The sequence below is a fragment of the Rhinatrema bivittatum genome, chromosome 2, assembly GCF_901001135.1.
Source record: "Rhinatrema bivittatum chromosome 2, aRhiBiv1.1, whole genome shotgun sequence".
NCBI classification, from domain to species: Eukaryota; Metazoa; Chordata; class Amphibia; order Gymnophiona; family Rhinatrematidae; genus Rhinatrema; species Rhinatrema bivittatum.
The window spans coordinates 816314378-816331682 of NC_042616.1; the positions used below are offsets into that span (position 1 = coordinate 816314378).

Below are 17305 nucleotides of genomic sequence, written 5' to 3' on the forward strand. Positions count from 1 at the left end.
TCTCTTTGTGACCCTGGGTGAGTCACTTTATCCCCCTGTGCCTCAGTGCTAATCCCAGCTCTGTCACTGACTCTCTGTGTGACCCTGGGTGAGTCACTTTATCCCCCTGTGCCTCAGTGCTAATCCCAGCTCTGTCACTGACTCTCTTTGTGACCCTGGGTGAGTCACTTTATTCCCCTGTGCCTCAGTGCTAATACCAGCTCTGTCACTGACTCTCTTTGTGACCCTGGGTGAGTCACTTTATCCCCCTGTGCCTCAGTTCTAATCCCAGCTCTGTCACTGACTCTCTTTGTGACCCTGGGTGAGTCACTTTATCCTCCTGTGCCTCAGTTCTAATCCCAGCTCTGTCACTGACTCTGTGTGACCCTGGGTGAGTCACTTTATCTCCCTGTGCCTCAGTTCTAATCCCAGCTCTGTCACTGACTCTCTGTGTGACCCTAGGTGAGTCACTTTATCCCCCTGTGCCTCAGCTCTAATCCCAGCTCTGTCACTGACTCTCTGTGTGACCCTTGGTGAGTCACTTTATCCCCCTGTGCCTCAGTTCTAATCCCAGCCCTGTCACTGACTCTCTGTGTGACCCTGGGTGAGAATTGTCAGCGTCCCCGGCACTCGTGCATCGGGCACCTACAAATACGATGGGCGCTCAACGCCAGCGTCCGTTTTTATCCTGCTGCTTCTGGCCGGGGTTGCTGAAGACGCCCGTAGCTGAGCGCCCCTTGCCACGGCCGTCTAAACTGCGCGCCTAGGATTTTTTTTTTTTTTTTTTTAAATAAAATCCAGCCCGTACACCTTTATTTTTAAAACACCGCAGGCAGTAAATTTAAGTGTCGCAATGATACTAAGTCGGAGGGAGCACCCAGGACCGAGGTAATAGCCAATGGTTTCAACTGCTTGGAATTTGCACGCGACGAGCGCTGTCGGCTTAAGCGTTGGTTTGGGCGCCCGTTTTGGACGGGCCGATCTCCTTGTTGCATCGGGTGCTTGTCCGGCGCGTCTAACTGCCCTTGAACCCGTGCGCCAGGCTGGGCGCGCTGTACTGCCTCGGCCTTCCCCGTCTCAGCGCCGTTTTCCCAGTTATCTTTCCTTCCGTGGGGGCTCTCCCACGTGACTCAAGATTTAATCTCGCTCACGGTTCTCCTCCACCTCCCTCACTTTCCCGCGCGTTGAAAAGGGATCCTCTGGAGCTCCCAGCTTTCCAGGCTCCTTTATCAGGATGGGAAGAAGGGGGGAGGGGCAGCCAAAATCTTCCTCCCAGGTCTCCTAACAAAACTGCCTTTTTATCCCCCAAACTGATATTAACGTCGGAGATGTGGCGACCCCACTGCAAGAAACCTGTAGCGCGGGCCTTCCCTATCCCTGGGCGCCCCGAAGGCGGGGGTTTCCCCATGCTCTGTGCCTAGGGAGAGCTCCTACCATGAAAATCCCAACCAGCCAGGGAAGACCCTCTCGACCCTGCTCAGTCTCCCCGGGCAGGGCTGGCCTGGCTCCTCTGAACGGGCCTGAAACATCCAAGTGAGGAAAAAGCTGCGCACTGCCTGCTGACTCCTGCTCAGGGAGCTCACCCTTGCGAGCTGCTTTTGCTGTCTCTCAGGACCATCCAAGTCAGGAAAAAGCTGCGCACTGCCTGCCGACTCCTGCTCAGAGAGCTCACCCCTGCGAGCTGCTTTTGCTGTCTCTCAGGACCATCCAAGTCAGGAAAAAGCTGCGCACTGCCTGCCGACTCCTGCTCAGGGAGCTCACCCCTGCGAGCTGCTTTTGCTGTCTCTCAGGACCATCCAAGTCAGGAAAAAGCTGCGCACTGCCTGCCGACTCCTGCTCAGGGAGCTCACCCCTGCGAGCTGCTTTTGCTGTCTCTCAGGACCATCCAAGTCAGGAATAAGCTGCGCACTGCCTGCCGACTCCTGCTCAGGGAGCTCACCCCTGCGAGCTGCTTTTGCTGTCTCTCAGGACCATCCAAGTCAGGAATAAGCTGCGCACTGCCTGCTGACTCCTGCTCAGGGAGCTCACCCCTGCGAGCTGCTTTTGCTGTCTCTCAGGACCATCCAAGTCAGGAAAAAGCTGCGCACTGCCTGCCGACTCCTGCTCAGGGAGCTCACCCCTGCGAGCTGCTTTTGCTGTCTCTCAGGACCATCCAAGTCAGGAAAAAGCTGCGCACTGCCTGCCGACTCCTGCTCAGGGAGCTCACCCCTGCGAGCTGCTTTTGCTGCCTCTCAGGACCATCCAAGTCAGGAATAAGCTGCGCACTGCCTGCCGACTCCTGCTCAGGGAGCTCACCCCTGCGAGCTGCTTTTGCTGTCTCTCAGGACCATCCAAGTCAGGAAAAAGCTGCGCACTGCCTGCCGACTCCTGCTCAGGGAGCTCACCCCTGCGAGCTGCTTTTGCTGTCTCTCAGGACCATCCAAGTCAGGAAAAAGCTGCGCACTGCCTGCCGACTCCTGCTCAGGGAGCTCACCCCTGCGAGCTGCTTTTGCTGTCTCTCAGGACCATGCAAGTCAGGAATAAGCTGCGCACTGCCTGCCGACTCCTGCTCAGGGAGCTCACCCCTGCGAGCTGCTTTTGCTGTCTCTCAGGACCATCCCAGCGCCCTCAGAGAGGGAGGGGCTGCAGCTGAATGGAAGCTCCCTGTGCCTGACGTACCCTCGACTGCTTTCTGAGTACAGGAATACCCAGGGCTTGATGGCGGTGCCACCGAAGTGTCCCTCACGTGCCTCCCTCCCCCCCCCCCCCCCCCAAGCACGCCTACTGTATCCCGCCCTAACCCACAGCAGTGGTCCCCAGCGCCGCACCGCCAAGGGCAGGTACCAAGAACGTCAGAAGTAACATTTCCGGATTTCATGGAAGGCGGCAGCTGCCCCTCAGGAACTCTGCTTCCTGCCTTCCCCTCGCCCCTCACCTGCTCCCGTGGGGTGTCGGGGGGGGGGGGGGGTATCTGTGTGTTTGTGTGGCAGGGGCGGGGGCCCCCTGGCCTTCCCTCTCTCCCCACTCGCTCGTCTCTTTCCCCTTCCCTTCCCCCTCGCTCTCTCCTTCATCCCTCCCGCTGGCTCTCTCCGTTGCCACCCCATCCAGCAGGCTGATCTCGGGCTTTCTTCATCTCTGCGGGGTCTGGCTGCCTCCTCTGCCACGAGCGCAGCCTGGAAATCCCGCCGGCCTTTCTGTGGTTGCCATCGCCGCCGTCCTGCGTCTGGGAGACCCCGCCGGCCCATTCTGCCGCCGGGTCGGATCAGGCGAGGGGAAAGCAGGGTGGCCTGGAAAGCTGAGCTGTGCGGGTGGGACGTGGCCCAGTTGGCTGTCGTTTGGGGGACTTTGTCTTCCTACTGAGTTTTGCAACAAAGCGCCCAGCCCACCATGATTAGTGACAGTAATGTCCAAACAGCCTCCCGCCTCATTCTCATTCATGCTCGGGGTTTTAAACATAGAAACATAGGCAAGATGGCAGGAAAGGAGCCAGTGATCCACCCAGTCTGCCCAGCAAGCTTATGCCAGTATCTGCCGCACTCTGCAGGTTACCCCCAGGCTCATCGGTTTCCCAGACTGTAAACGTCAGGACCTCGGGTGCTGCCTGAATCCAATTCCCCTTTTCCCACTGCCGGTGAAGCAGAGAGAGCAGTGATGGAGCTGAACCAAAAGCACCAGGCTTGGTGATTAAGGGTAGTAAGTGCCGCATCAGCAAGTTACCCCCATGTTTATTTGTTCCCCAAACCGTGAAAGTCAGGGCCCTCGGTTGCTGTCTGAATCCAATTCCTCTTTTCCCGCTGCCGGTGAAGCAGAGAGCAATGATGGAGCTGCATTAACGGTTCTGGGATCCTTGTAGAAATGTTCAAAATCCAAACTCAGTCAATGAAGATGTAGCCAGGCTTGTATTCAGAAGTGCAGTAGACCTAAATCTGATTTGAGTTTTGATTGCGATCATCTCTACGAGGATCCCAGAGCCTCTAGCACTGTGCTGTGGACATATGGTGTGTTACCAGCAGTGTACACCGCTCACTCTCGCCACCTCAGGATTTGCTGTGTTGCATTACCAGTATGAAGGCTTATTGGTTAAGGGTAGTAACCATGTCACCAGCAACTTACCCCCATGCACTCTTTTCTCAATTCCATATCTACCCTTTAGGGGGATCCTCAGTGTTTATCCCATGCCCTTTTGAATTCCTTCACTGTTTTTGTCTTCACCACTTCCTCGGGAAGGGCCTTCCAGGCATCCACCACCCTCTCCGTGAAGAAATACTTCCTGACGCTGGTTCTGAGTCATCCTGCCTGGAGTTTCATTTCATAACACCTGGTTCTATTGATTTCTTTCCAGTGGAAAAGGTTTGACGTTTGTGTGGTGGAATAGCTTAGTGGTTAGAAGAGGGGTTTGTGAACCGGACAGATCAGGGTTCGAATCACACTATCGCTCCTTGTGACCTTGGGCAAGTCACTTTACCCTCCATTGCCTCAGGTACAAACTCAGATTGTGAGCCCTCTGGGGACAGGGAAAAATACCTACTGCTTTGAAGTGCTGACAAAGCGGAATATAAAAATCTAAATAAATAAATTAATCAAAATCTATCAGATCTCCCCTCCACCTCCTCTCTTCCAGAGTATACATATTCAGATCTCTTCCAGTGCTGACCCCTCACATCATTTTGTTCGCTCTTCTCTGGACTGCCTCTACCCTGTCTTTATCCTTTCTGAGATACGGGCACCAGTACTGAGCACAGTACTCCAGCTGAGACTCACCAAGGACATGTACAAGGGGATTATCACTTCCCTTTTCTTACTCGATAGTCCTCTCTCAGTGCAGCCCAGCAGTCTTCTGGCTGTGGCTATCACCTTGTCACATTTCTTCGCTGTCTTCAGATCACCAGACGCTATCACCCCAAGGTCCCTCTCCCAGTCCATGCACAGCAGTCTTTCACTGCCCATCACATTCAGCTCTTTTGGATTACCACACCCCAGATGCAGGACTCTGCACTTCTTGGCATTGAATCCCAGCTTTCAAATATTTGACAACTCTTCAGGCTTTCTTAAATCACTATTCATTCTCTCTACTCCTTCAGATGTGTCCACTCTGTTGCAGATTTTAGCATCATCCTCAAATAGACAAACTTTATCGTCTATCCATTCTGCAATATCGCTCACAAAGATATTGAACAGATCTGGTCCCAAAACCGATCCCTGAGGCACTCCACTTCATACCATTCTTTCTTCAGAGCAGGATCCATTTATCATCACACGCTGTCTCCTGTCAGTGAACCACTTTGCAATCCACGCTGCTACCTTGGAACCTCTCCCAAGCTTCTCGTTTTGTTCTCGAGTCTCCTATGCGGGACCAAATCAAAAGCTTTACTAAAATCCAAGTAAATCACATCGAGCGCTCTTCCCTGATCCAATTCTCTAGTCACCCAATCAATAAAATCAATCAGATTTGTCTGGACAGGACCATCCCCTGGTGAATCCCTGCTGCCTCAGGTTGAGCAACCCACCAGATTATAGATAGTTTCCTTCAGCAGAGTCTCCATTACTTTTCCCACCACCGAGGTGATGCTGACCGGCCCTGTAGTTTCCAGCCTCCTCTCTGCTCCCACTCTTGTGAAGCAGGACCACCACCGCTCTTCTCCAATCCCATGGCACCACTCCCGTTACCAGGGATCTATTGAACAGGTCATGCAGCAGGCCCGCCAGCACATCTCTGATCTCTCTCAGTATCCGGAGTTCCCTGTACATACCCGGATCAGTCCAGACAGTGGGTTGTGCCTCCCTTCCAGCAGATGGAGACAGAGAAAAACTCGAAGGGCGTCCACTAATATCCTGGAGCACTCTCTGCGTCCCTTCAGTATTTCTCTGTCTCCAGCAGATGAAGGTGGCAGAACCTGCAGTTCCCCGGTAAAGCTTTAGGAGGATTGAATATTAGTTTTCTCCTCTCTCTTATTTTCTTGCTTCTTTTGTCTCTATAATTTGGATGGATCAAGTTTAAAAAAACAAAAAAACCAGGGTTTCTATTTCCTGGTGCTCAGTGTCTCTGAAGCTTGCAGGCAGAACTGATAGCAGTTACAACAAGTACTGTTCAGGTATTGTAATTAGTTCTGTACCTTTTCTTTCACTGGGGTGAAAGTTGGTGTTCCAACCTCTCCCCTTTTCCAACAACCCATTGCCCTGAGATGCCGAGTTCCTCGGGGCAGCGTTAACAGAGACGCGACATTCCTCTGTTAAAAAACAAAAAACCAGGTCGTTGATTTTCTTGCTCTGAGCGGAGGTTTCCTAGTCTCTTACCCGCTCCTGACAGCATCCGGGGGTGATTTTTTTCTGAGCTGCTCGGCTCCCTCCCCCATGCCGCGTTCATCGCGATGTAGCGCCTGTGGAGAGCCTGGGACGCAGCTCTCCCGAGAAGGCATATGCTCGAGGTGCCTCCCCGGCAGGGAGGGTCTCTCATTGCCGGCTAGACTGTCATCTTCGCGCTCTCATGCGCGACTGCTTAGTGGGGGGTCGGCCCCGCTCCCGGCTAGAGCAGGAACAGCGGCCATTTTGTTGGCAGAGCTGATGGCTCCAATGCAGCCAAATGGAGATTCTGATGTCAGTTTTTCGCCCTCTCCACCGATTTTAACCCCCGTCAACCCCCCTAGATCTAGGGATAACTCCTGTGGGCCTTCCTGACATTCCTCCCTCGGGTTCTACTTCCACCAGAATTTTTTCAGCTGATTTTGTCCTCTTGCTTCACAGTGCTTAGCTAGTTTAAGCCAGCAACAGGATCCAGTTCCAGGCCCCCCCCCCCCCCCAAAGTGCCCAGGTTGGCAGATCCCCTGGATACCACGGGGGTTCCTCAGGGGTCCTCCCGAGTGTGGGTGGTTCCCCATCCAGTTCTCACTGATTCTTCTCCTCAGGATCCACTTTTATCCACATTGCCTGATCCAGACCAGGATGATCCGAGCTCTTACACCCAAATGGAGGGAGATGACCCTCAGGTCTTACGCCTATTTCAGATGAGTTAGACCCTCTCATCCCCCATGTCCTAGCGGCGTTGGATATTGATGCTCCACAGGATCCGCCAGGCACCAGTACAGAAACTAAGAAGGGGGACCCTGTCCTTGCCAGACTGCGGCCACCAACAAAACGTTTCCTTTTCATCTTATGCTTCTACAGTTGTGTTCCAGGGAATGGGATTCCCCAGAGGCTACTCTGAGGGTAGGCAGGGCTATGGACAAGCTCTACTCTCTCCCGGAGGAGTTCATTGAGCTCCTCAAGATCCCCAAGGTGGACGTGTCCGTGTTGGCAGTCACGAAAAGGACTACCATTCCGGTGATGGGGGGAGCCGCCCTACGGGACCTGCAGGACTGGAAACTCGAAGTTTACCTCAATAGAATCTTTGAGGTATCTGCGTTAGGAGTTACAGCCACAATTTGTAGCTTCCTCATGCAATGCGCAGGTCTCAGATGGGTTCAACAACTGCTCATTGCTCAGGATCTGCCGCAGGCGGAAGCGCAACAGGCAGAGCACCTGGAAGCGGTAATAGCTTATGGAGCTGATGCGCCTTATGATCTCCTCCGTGTGCTGGCCAGATCAATGGTGTCAGCAGTATCTGCTAGACGTCTCCTCTGGCTTCAGAACTGGTCGGCAGATTCTTCTTCCAAGTCTCAGCTGGGGTCTCTACCATTCAAAGGCAAATTACTGTTTGGTGAGGATCTGGAGCAGATCATCAAATCCCTGGGGGAGAATAAGGTGCAGAAACTACCGGAGGATCATCCATGGGTCTCCAGGACGTTCAACTCCACTAGAAGTCGTTTCAGGGGATAGCAGCGTTTTCGTCAGACAAGACCAGCCCCACAAAGGCCACCTTCCTCACGGTCGCAGTCCTGGTCCCATACCTTTCGGGGACGAAGACCATTTCGAGATAACCTCTCCCAAGGGGCTTCTTCCAAGTCTACCCAATGAAGGTCCGCTGGCCCACTCCTCGACGCCCAGAATAGGAGGGCGTCTCTCCCTTTTCTATGAGGAGTGGGTCAAGATCACAACAGAGCGATGGGTTCTGGATATTCTAAGGCACGGTTACGCCTTAGAGTTTGCTCGACCCCTAAGAGACAGGTTCCTTGTGGCCTAATCACGAAGCAATGGATAGTATGTCAGACGCTCAACTGGCTCCTGGACTTGGGTGCTATCCTCCCAGTGCCCCCGACGAAATACGGATTAGGCCATTATTCCGTCTACTTTGTAGTTCCCAAGAAGGAAGGCTCATTCTGTCCGATTTTGGATCTCAATATGGTCAACAAAGCCCTCAAGGTGCCCCACTTCAGGATGGAAACTCTACGTTCTGTCATAGCAGCGGTATATCGGGGGAAATTCCTAGCCTCCTTGGACCTCACGGAGGCTTATCTTCACATTCCTATCCTCAAGGAGCATCAGTGCTTCCTTCGCTTCAAGATCCTAGGTCAGCATTTCCAATTTCAAGCCCTCGTTCGGGCTAGCAACCGCTCCCCGCACCTTCACCAAGGTCATGGTGGTGGTGGCGGCGGCTTAACGGTAGGAGGGATCCTAGTCCTTCCCTACCTCGAAGACTGGCTCATTCGAGCGAAGTCCTTGGATCTTTGCCAGCGAGTGGTGGACAGAGTCTTGCACTTCCTCCACTCTCTAGGATGGGTGGTTAATTTTGCCAAAAGCGCCCTTTCTCCCTCTCAGATGCTCAACTTCTTGGGAGCACGGTTCGATACCAATTTGGGCAAAGTTTTCCTCATGAAGACCGCGCTTGGACACTTATCTCTCAGGTACAGCACCTCCGTGGCCTTCCACTCCCCAGCATAGGATTATCTCCAGGTCCTGGGCTCCATGGCTTCAACTATAGACTTAGTTCCCTGGGCTTTTGCGCATATGCGACCTTTGCAGAGAGTGTTACTCTCCCATTGGAAGCCAGTGTCTCAGGAGTTTCAAGCCCCCTTGCTGCTGCCGGAAGTTGCCAACAACAGCCTGAACTGGTGGCTGAGCCTGGATCACTTGCTGCGGGGAGTCGACTTTGAGATCCCACATTGGGTGATCATCACCACGGATACCAGCCTCTCCAGTTGGGGGGCTGTGTCAAACGCAATGGACACAGGGGCAATGGACGTCAGTGTAAGCGAATGGCTGATCAATCGGCTGGAAACCAGAGTAGTCTGTCTCGCTTTGAAGTGTTTTCTTTCCCTAGTTCATCGTCAAGCGGTAAGGATCCTCTCCGACAATGCAACCACAGTAAGCAAACATCAACCGGCAAGGAGGGATGAGCAGCCTACATGTCTCCCGAGACATGGACAAATTGATGGCATGGGTGGAACTAAACCTTTCCTGCTTAGCGGCGTCGCACATAGCAGGAGTGGGCAACGTTCAAACAGATTTCCTAAACCATCAGTGCATAGATCCCAGAGAGTGGGAACTCTCTGAGGATGCAGTAGCGCTTCTCTTCAATCGGTGGGGGACCCCCCCCATCTCGATCTGATGGCCACTCAGAAGAATGCGAAAGCCCCGCGCTTCTTCAGTCGCAGAAGGGAGCACGGTGCGGAGGGCGTGGATGCTCTAGTTCTTCCATGGCCACGAGACATCCTCCTTTATGTGTTCCCGCCATGGCCCTTGGTGGGAAAGGTACTACGACGAATAGAAATTCACCAGGGGCCAGTCATTCTAGGGGCGCTGGAATGGCCATGGTGGTTTGCAGATCTAGTCAACCTCGCTGTGGACGGCCCACTCTGTCTGGGGCATCTTCCGAAACTGCTGCGGCAAGGTCCAGTATTTTTCGACCTGGCAGATCGCTTTTGACTTGAGGCCTGGCTTTTGAGAGGCGCAGGTTGAGAAGAAGAGGCTACCCGGAGGAAGTTATCTCCACCCTCCTTAAGGCTAGGAAGTCTTCCACTTCTATTTCCTACGTTCGAGTGTGGAAAGTTTTTGAAACCTGGTGTGAATCCATTGGTGTGGTTCCATGCGCAGCATGGAACCACACCAATGGATTCACCACACACTCAGATACTTACTTTTCTACAGAGAGGTCTGGAGAAAGGCTTGGCTTACAATTCTCTAAGAGTCCAAATGGCAGCCCTTAGTTCACTCGTTCGTCACCCGGATGGAGCTCCTCTTTCTTCACATCCTGATATTGTCCGGTTCTTGAAGGGGGAATGAAGCACATCAAGCCACTGGTACATGCCTTGTGCCCCTCTTGGTTCTTCTGATCCTCTGCTGAGAGGAGCTGCTGAGAGGAGTTACCCTTAAGGATCTAACACTCAAGACAGTCTTCCTGGTGTCTATCTGCTCTGCCTGAAGAATTTCTGAAATTCAGGCTTTGTCGTGCAGAGAGCCCTACCTCCGTTTTATCGACTCGGGAGTCTCCTTAAGCACTGTTCCATCTTTTCTGCCAAAGGTGATCTCGGCCTTCCATTTAAATCAGTCTGTGGAGCTCCCAGCTTTCCCGGATGGGGATTCCAGAGAATTACGACGTCTCAATGTCAAGCGCGTCTTCATCTGCTATCTGGAGGTAACTAATGAATTTATCGGCCCATCTGTTTGTCCTCTGGAGCGGTCCCAGAAAAGGAACCAAGGCTTCTAAGACAACAATTGCTCGCTGGTTGAAGAATACAATCGCTTCAGCATACATTTGTGCTGGCCAGCAACCTCCGGCGGGCATAAAACACATTCTTTTCGTTCGCAAGCAACTTCCTGGGCTGAAAGCTTGGCGGTTTCTCTGCAAGAGATATGCAGGGCGGCTACCTGGAGATCGTTACACACCTTCGCACATCACTATTGGCTAAATCTCCAGCCACCAGTTTTTGGCTCGTTTGGAGCTCAAGTCATTCGAGCAGGGATATTCAGGGCCCACCCTACGTAGGGAAGCTTTGGTACATCCCACTGTCTGGACTGATCCAGGTACGTACAGGGAAAAGAAAATTATTCCTTACCTGCTAATTTTCGTTCCTGTAGCACCACGGATCAGTCCAGACGCCCACCCTAAGAATATATCTGGGCATGGGATTGTCTAAGCAGCATCTTTTTGTTTCAGCTCAAATAATTGACCGTTAGCATGTTTATCAGGATTAGAACCATTCATGTTAGACTAATGGTTCCATTTGCAAGTTTCCTTCCTCATAAGAACAAATTTTAATTACACAAAGGTCAGTATTTCTTGTTAAAGGTTACAGTTTGAAGTTTGTTTTTGCTTGATCCATTCAATGTTTTTATTCATGCTTTGATATACTTAATACTGAAGGGACGCAGAGGGTGCTCCAGGATATTAGTGGACGCCCTTCGAGTTTATCTCTGTCTCCATCTGCTGGAAGGGAGGCATAACCCACTGTCTGGACTGATCCGTGGTACTACAGGAATGAAAATTAGCAGGAAAGGAATAATTTTCTTATGTATCTCATCCGGCCCCATGGCTTTGTCCACTTTCAGTTTTCCTAGCTCGTCCCATACATTCGCTTCTGTAAACGGAGTTTCATCTACTCCACCCCCATCCACAGTCTTGTTAACTAGCGTGGTCCTTCTCCAGGGTCTTTCTTTAGTGAACACTGAACTGTAGTATTTGTTTAATATTTCTGCCATTTCTTCGTCTCTCTCCACCCATTGCTCCTCATCACCTTTCAGTCTCACTATACCACCTTGGATGTTTCTCCTCTCTCTGATGTATCTGAAAAATGTTTTGTCACCTCACTTTACCTCTTTGGCAATCCTTTCTTCCACCTGACGTTTTGCTTTCTTGATTTCTTTCTTTGTCTCCTTCAGTTCCACCAGATATTCCTCCTTGTGCTCCTCCCTTTGGGATCCTTTATATTTCTTGAGCTCTGTTCTTTTTGCTTTTATTTTTTAAGCCACCTCCTTTGAGAACCGGATCGGTTTCTTTTTTTTTTTTTTACTTTTGTTTACGTTTTCTATCAAATACATTTGATGCCTTTGTAATTGCTCCTTTTAGTTTGGCCCACTGTTGTTCCACCGATCTCATTTTCTCCCAGTTTTCTAGTTCTGCCTCCAGATATGTCCCAATTTCGATAACGTCCGTATTTTTCAAAATTCAAAACTCAGGTCTTCGTGTGACTTCACTGGTTCCTATTGGTGATATGAAACCATACCATCTGATGATCACCCAGACATTAGAGACATTATCCCCATTAGTGAGCACTAGATTGAGTATCACACCCTCCCTCGTAGGCTTCATTACCATTTGTTTGAGCAGATCCCCTTGCAGGGCATCCACTATCTCTCTACTTCTGGTCTGTTCTGCAGAAGGGGTTCTCCAGTCTACGTCCGGCAGATTAAAATCTCCAATAATCAACACTTATATTTAAAAATATAGAAACATAGAAATGATGGCAGAAAAGGACCAAATGGTCCATCCAGTCTGCCCAGCAAGCTTATGGTAGTATCTGCCGTGCCATACAAGTCACCCCCATACTTATCAGTTTCCCAAACCATCAAAGTCAGGGCTCTTGTTGGTTGCTGTCCGAGTCTAATTCCCTGTTACTTCTTGGCATTGAAGCAGAGAGCAATGTTGGAATTTCATCAAAAGTATTAGGCCTATTGGTTAAGGGTAATAACAGCTGTTTCAGCAAGTTAACCCCATGCTTATTTGTTTTCCCAGACTGTATAATTCAGTGTCCTTGTTGGTTGCTGTCTGTATCTAATTCCCCTTTTCCTCTTTTCCCCCTGTCAATGAAGCAGAGAGCAATGATGGAGTTGCATCAACAGTATCAAGGCAGTGCAGTGGGGTAACTTGCTGCCACACCAGCAAGTTACCCCACTGCACTCTTTACTTCATTCACATCCTCTAGCTTTTAGAGATCCACAGTGTTTATCCCATGCCCCTTTGAATTCCTTCACTATTTTCGTCTTCACCATCTCCTCCGGAAGGGTATTCCAGGCATCCACCACCATCTCTGTGAAGAAATATTTCCTGATGTTGGTTCTAAGTCCTCCCTGGAGTTTCATTTCATGACCCCTAGTTCTACTGGCATCACCTACCTAAATATCTCTTCCCTACATCATTCACCTCCATAGACCTCAATGGCACCACCCTCCTAAATATCTCTTCCCTACATCATTCACCTCCGTAGACCTCAATGGCTCCACCCTCCTAAATATCTCTTCCCTACATCATTCACCTCCATAGACCTCAATGGCATGTTCCTACTAAATATCTCTTCCCTACATCATTCACCTCCGTAGACCTCAATGGCTCCACCCTCCTAAATATCTCTTCCCTACATCATTCACCTCCATAGACCTCAATGGCATGTTCCTACTAAATATCTCTTCCCTACATCATTCACCTCCGTAGACCTCAATGACATCCTCCTCCTAAATATCTCTATTACATGTTAAGAAAAAACTTTGCTGGGCAGACTGAATGGACAATGTGGGTCTTTTTCTGCTGACATTTACTAATTTACTATGGTATTATGTTACTTCCAATAAGAGCTCAATTATTCATTTACTAGTACTAAGGCATAAAGCAAATTTGAAGAAACGATATCAGCAATAAAATATGTGCTATCGGGTTAAGCCTCTTGTCTCCTGCCAGGAATGGGCTTCAAACAGGCTTCACATGCCAGTACTAGTTGTCAAATCATTTACCATTTTCTTCAAGAGAACTGTCTCAAATTATCCGTATTTTCAAAACTGGTACTTATCTCAATAAATGTATGCAGACAGTGAGAGCACTGTGCTCATGCTGCCTTAAGATTCCCATTCTACAAACAACCAGTGCTGTTCGCTCACGCAGCCCAACATGGCCAACGTGTTGCAGGTCTACCTGCCTTTCTCAGGGATCCGAAAATCACAGCATTTGCTTTGATCTAATTCTCCAAATATGGTGGCGCCCTCAGCAATTTGAGAGACAGCTCACAGTTTCATGTTCATAGTTTACACCATGTTGCTTCCTCCATAGAGTTTGTAATCTAGTCAAGGCCAACGTGCATGGCAAATGAGTGTCTGTGGCAAGTAAATTTATTGTAGAGAGGTGGGCAGGGTGTAAAGGCAGCCTCAGAAAGGTAGGATTTTAGATTGGGTTTGACCATGGCCAGAGAGGGAGCGTGCCGCAGTGCATCAGGAAGTGTATTCCAGTGAGCTGAGAGTTAGCAGTGGAGGAGAAGGGTGCAGATAAGAACATCGTGGCCGATGAATGAAGTTCCCGAGGAAGGGTGTAGGTAGGGAGAGAGAAGAGAAGATAGGTAATGAGGAGCTGCAGAGTGACTCCACTGATAGGCGAGCAAGAGAAGCTTGAATTGTATGCAGAAGAGGGCATGGGGGTCATGTAATGGATTCATGGTTCTGGTGACCTTGAAGGAAGATAAGTCATGCAGCTGAGTTTTGAATAGATTGGAGTGGAGAAAGATGGTTCAGCGGGAGGTGAGAAGTGTGTGGGTGAGTGTTTGTAGCTTGCTCAGAAAGGAAGGTAAGTGTTTTAGCAGTGTTATAGAGGAAGAAACGACATGCTTTAGCAGTGTTGTGGATATGTGTGGCTTCCAAGATGACCCCGGTGTTACAGGCTGAGGGAACCAGGAGGATAAGACTGCCATCCACGGTGACAGAAAAAGAAGGGAGCGGGAACAGGCGGAAAGAAATTTCATTCTGGTCTGGTTAAGTTTCAGACAGCAATGTCAGACCAGCAGGCTGAGATCTGGGACTGGATACTTGGTGTAGAGACAATGACTGGTGACTCCCCCTATGGTGTCACAGTGACTCCTCCTGCGACGTACCCTTCACTCACATTAACCAGTGTCTCCCCCTGCAGCTTGCCCTCACACTGACTGGAGACTCCATCTGCGGCATGCACTCACACTGACCGGAGACTCCCCCTGCAGTGTACCCTGCACTCACACTGACCGGTGACTCCCCCTGCAGCATACCCCTCACTCACACTGACCGGTAACTCCCCCCCGGGGCATACTCCACACTCACACTGACCAGTGACTCCCCCTGCGGTGTACCCTGCACTCACACTGACCGGAGACTCCCCCTGCGGTGTACCCTGCACTCACACTGACCGGAGACTCCCCCTGCAGTGTACCCTGCACTCACACTGACCGGTGACTCCCCCTGCAGCATACCCCTCACTCACACTGACCGGTAACTCCCCCTGGGGCATACTCCACACTCACACTGACCAGTGACTCCCCCTGCGGTGTACCCTGCACTCACACTGACCGGTGACTCCCCCTGCGGTGTACCCTGCACTCACACTTTCCGGAGACTCCCCTGCAGTGTACCCTGCACTCACACTGACCGGTGACTCCCCCTGCAGCATACCCCTCACACTGACTGGTAACTCCCCCTGGGGCATACTCCACACTCACACTGACCAGTGACTCCCCCTGCGGTGTACCCCACACTCACACTGACCGGTGACTCCCCCTGCGGTGTACCCTGCACTCACACTGACCGGTGACTCCCCCTGCGGTGTACCCTGCACTCACACTTTCCGGAGACTCCCCCTGCAGTGTACCCTGCACTCACACTGACCGGTAACTCCCCCTGGGGCATACGCCACACTCACACTGACCAGTGACTCCCCCTGCAGTGTACTCTGCACTCACACTGACCGGTAACTCCCCTTGGGGCATACTCCACACTCACACTGACCAGAGACTCCCCCTGCAGTGTACCCTGCACTCACACTGACCGGTGACTCCTGCGACGTACCCTTCACTCACACTAACCAGTGTCTCCCCCTGCAGCTTGCCCTCACACTGACTGGAGACTCCCTCTGCGGCATGCACTCACACTGACCGGAGACTCCCCCTGCAGTGTACCCTGCACTCACACTGACCGGAGACCCCCTGCAGTGTACCCTGCACTCACACTGACCGGTAACTCCCCCTGGGGCATACTCCACACTCACACTGACCAGTGACTCCCCCTGCGGTGTACCCTGCACTCACACTGACCGGAGACTCCCCCTGCGGTGTACCCTGCACTCACACTGACCGGTGACTCCCCCTGTGGTGTACCCTGCATTCACAGTCAACGGTGGCTCCCCCCATATTTTACCGTCCCCTAACACTGACTGTGATGTGGCTGCCGTTCATCCAGGCCTGTGTAGAGTCTGGACTCTGTGGTGTCTCTGGTTTGCCTGCAGATAATGGGAGATCAGACAGCCCCTCGTGCCCCCTCTGCCTCTGCCCGAGTCACGTGGTGTTTCGTGGCAGCGGCCTGTGGAATGCGGCTCTCAGTGCCAGGTGACTGGCAGCCAGCATATCCTCTCTGATAAAGGTTGAAGGTAACCGCTTGTGTGTATGGATGTGTTTACAAGTTTCCCATTACTTTCAGTGGTTAAGGGCATCATGTCGATAGCAGGGCACCCTGAATCCTCCGCACTGACCAGAGCTGGATCAGACTCTGGCTCCTTTTGTGTGAATGTCTTCTGAACGGGGAGACCAGATACTGTGATGGGGGGTGAGGCCACACAGAGCAAAGCCTCTGGGACTGCCCATGTCTCCTGGGTGGCCCTGCCAGGTGTGGAGTCTTGCAAGGCCTAACACACAGGAGCGGTGATGTGTGCGCAGCAGTGCAGGACACGGGACCTTACTGGATGGACACAAGGAGGCGACAATCGAGATGGAAGCTATGCTGGGACTAGTGATCATATGGCTACTGGGGAGGCTAATGCAAAACTTAGAACTGACAGCTCCACATGTGGTAAGGAATCCCACTGTGCCCTGAGATAGAGGTGCCCATGTGTATAACAGGGAGTCCCTCCGCGCCCTGGGATGGAGGTGTCCGTGTGTATAACAGAGAGTACCTCCGCGCCCTGGGATAGAGGTGCCCTGTGTGTAACAGGGAGTCCCTCTGCGCCCTGGGATAGAGGTGCCCGTGTGAGTAACAGGGAGTCCCTCTGCGCCCTGGGATAGAGGTGCCCATGTGTGTAACAGGGAGTCCCTCTGTGGCCTGGGATAGAGGTGCCCATGTGTGTAACAGGGAGTCCCTCTGTGGCCTGGGATAGAGGTGCCCATGTGTGTAACAGGGAGTCCCTCTGCGCCCTGAGATAGAGGTGCCCATGTGAGTAGCAGGGAGTCCCTCTGTGTCCTGGGATAGAGGTGCCCATGTGAGTAGCAGGGAGTCCCTCTGTGTCCTGGGATAGAGGTGCCCATGTGTGTAACAGGGAGTCCCTCTGCGCCCTGAGATAGAGGTGCCCATGTGAGTAGCAGGGAGTCCCTCTGTGTCCTGGGATAGAGGTGCCCATGTGTGTAACAGGGAGTCCCTCTGCGCCCTGAGATAGAGGTGCCCATGTGAGTAGCAGGGAGTCCCTCTGTGGCCTGGGATAGAGGTGCCCATGTGTGTAACAGGGAGTCCCCCTGTGTCCTGGGATAGAGGTGCCCATGTGAGT

The 17305-nt window shown here is 51.9% G+C and overlaps 1 protein-coding gene across 5 annotated transcripts in view; it reads left to right on the forward strand.

Annotated features, from left to right (window-relative positions):
* FAM83H (family with sequence similarity 83 member H) overlaps positions 1-17305 on the forward strand; it is a 99751-nt gene that overhangs the window by 40670 nt on the left and 41776 nt on the right. The window lies entirely within an intron of this gene.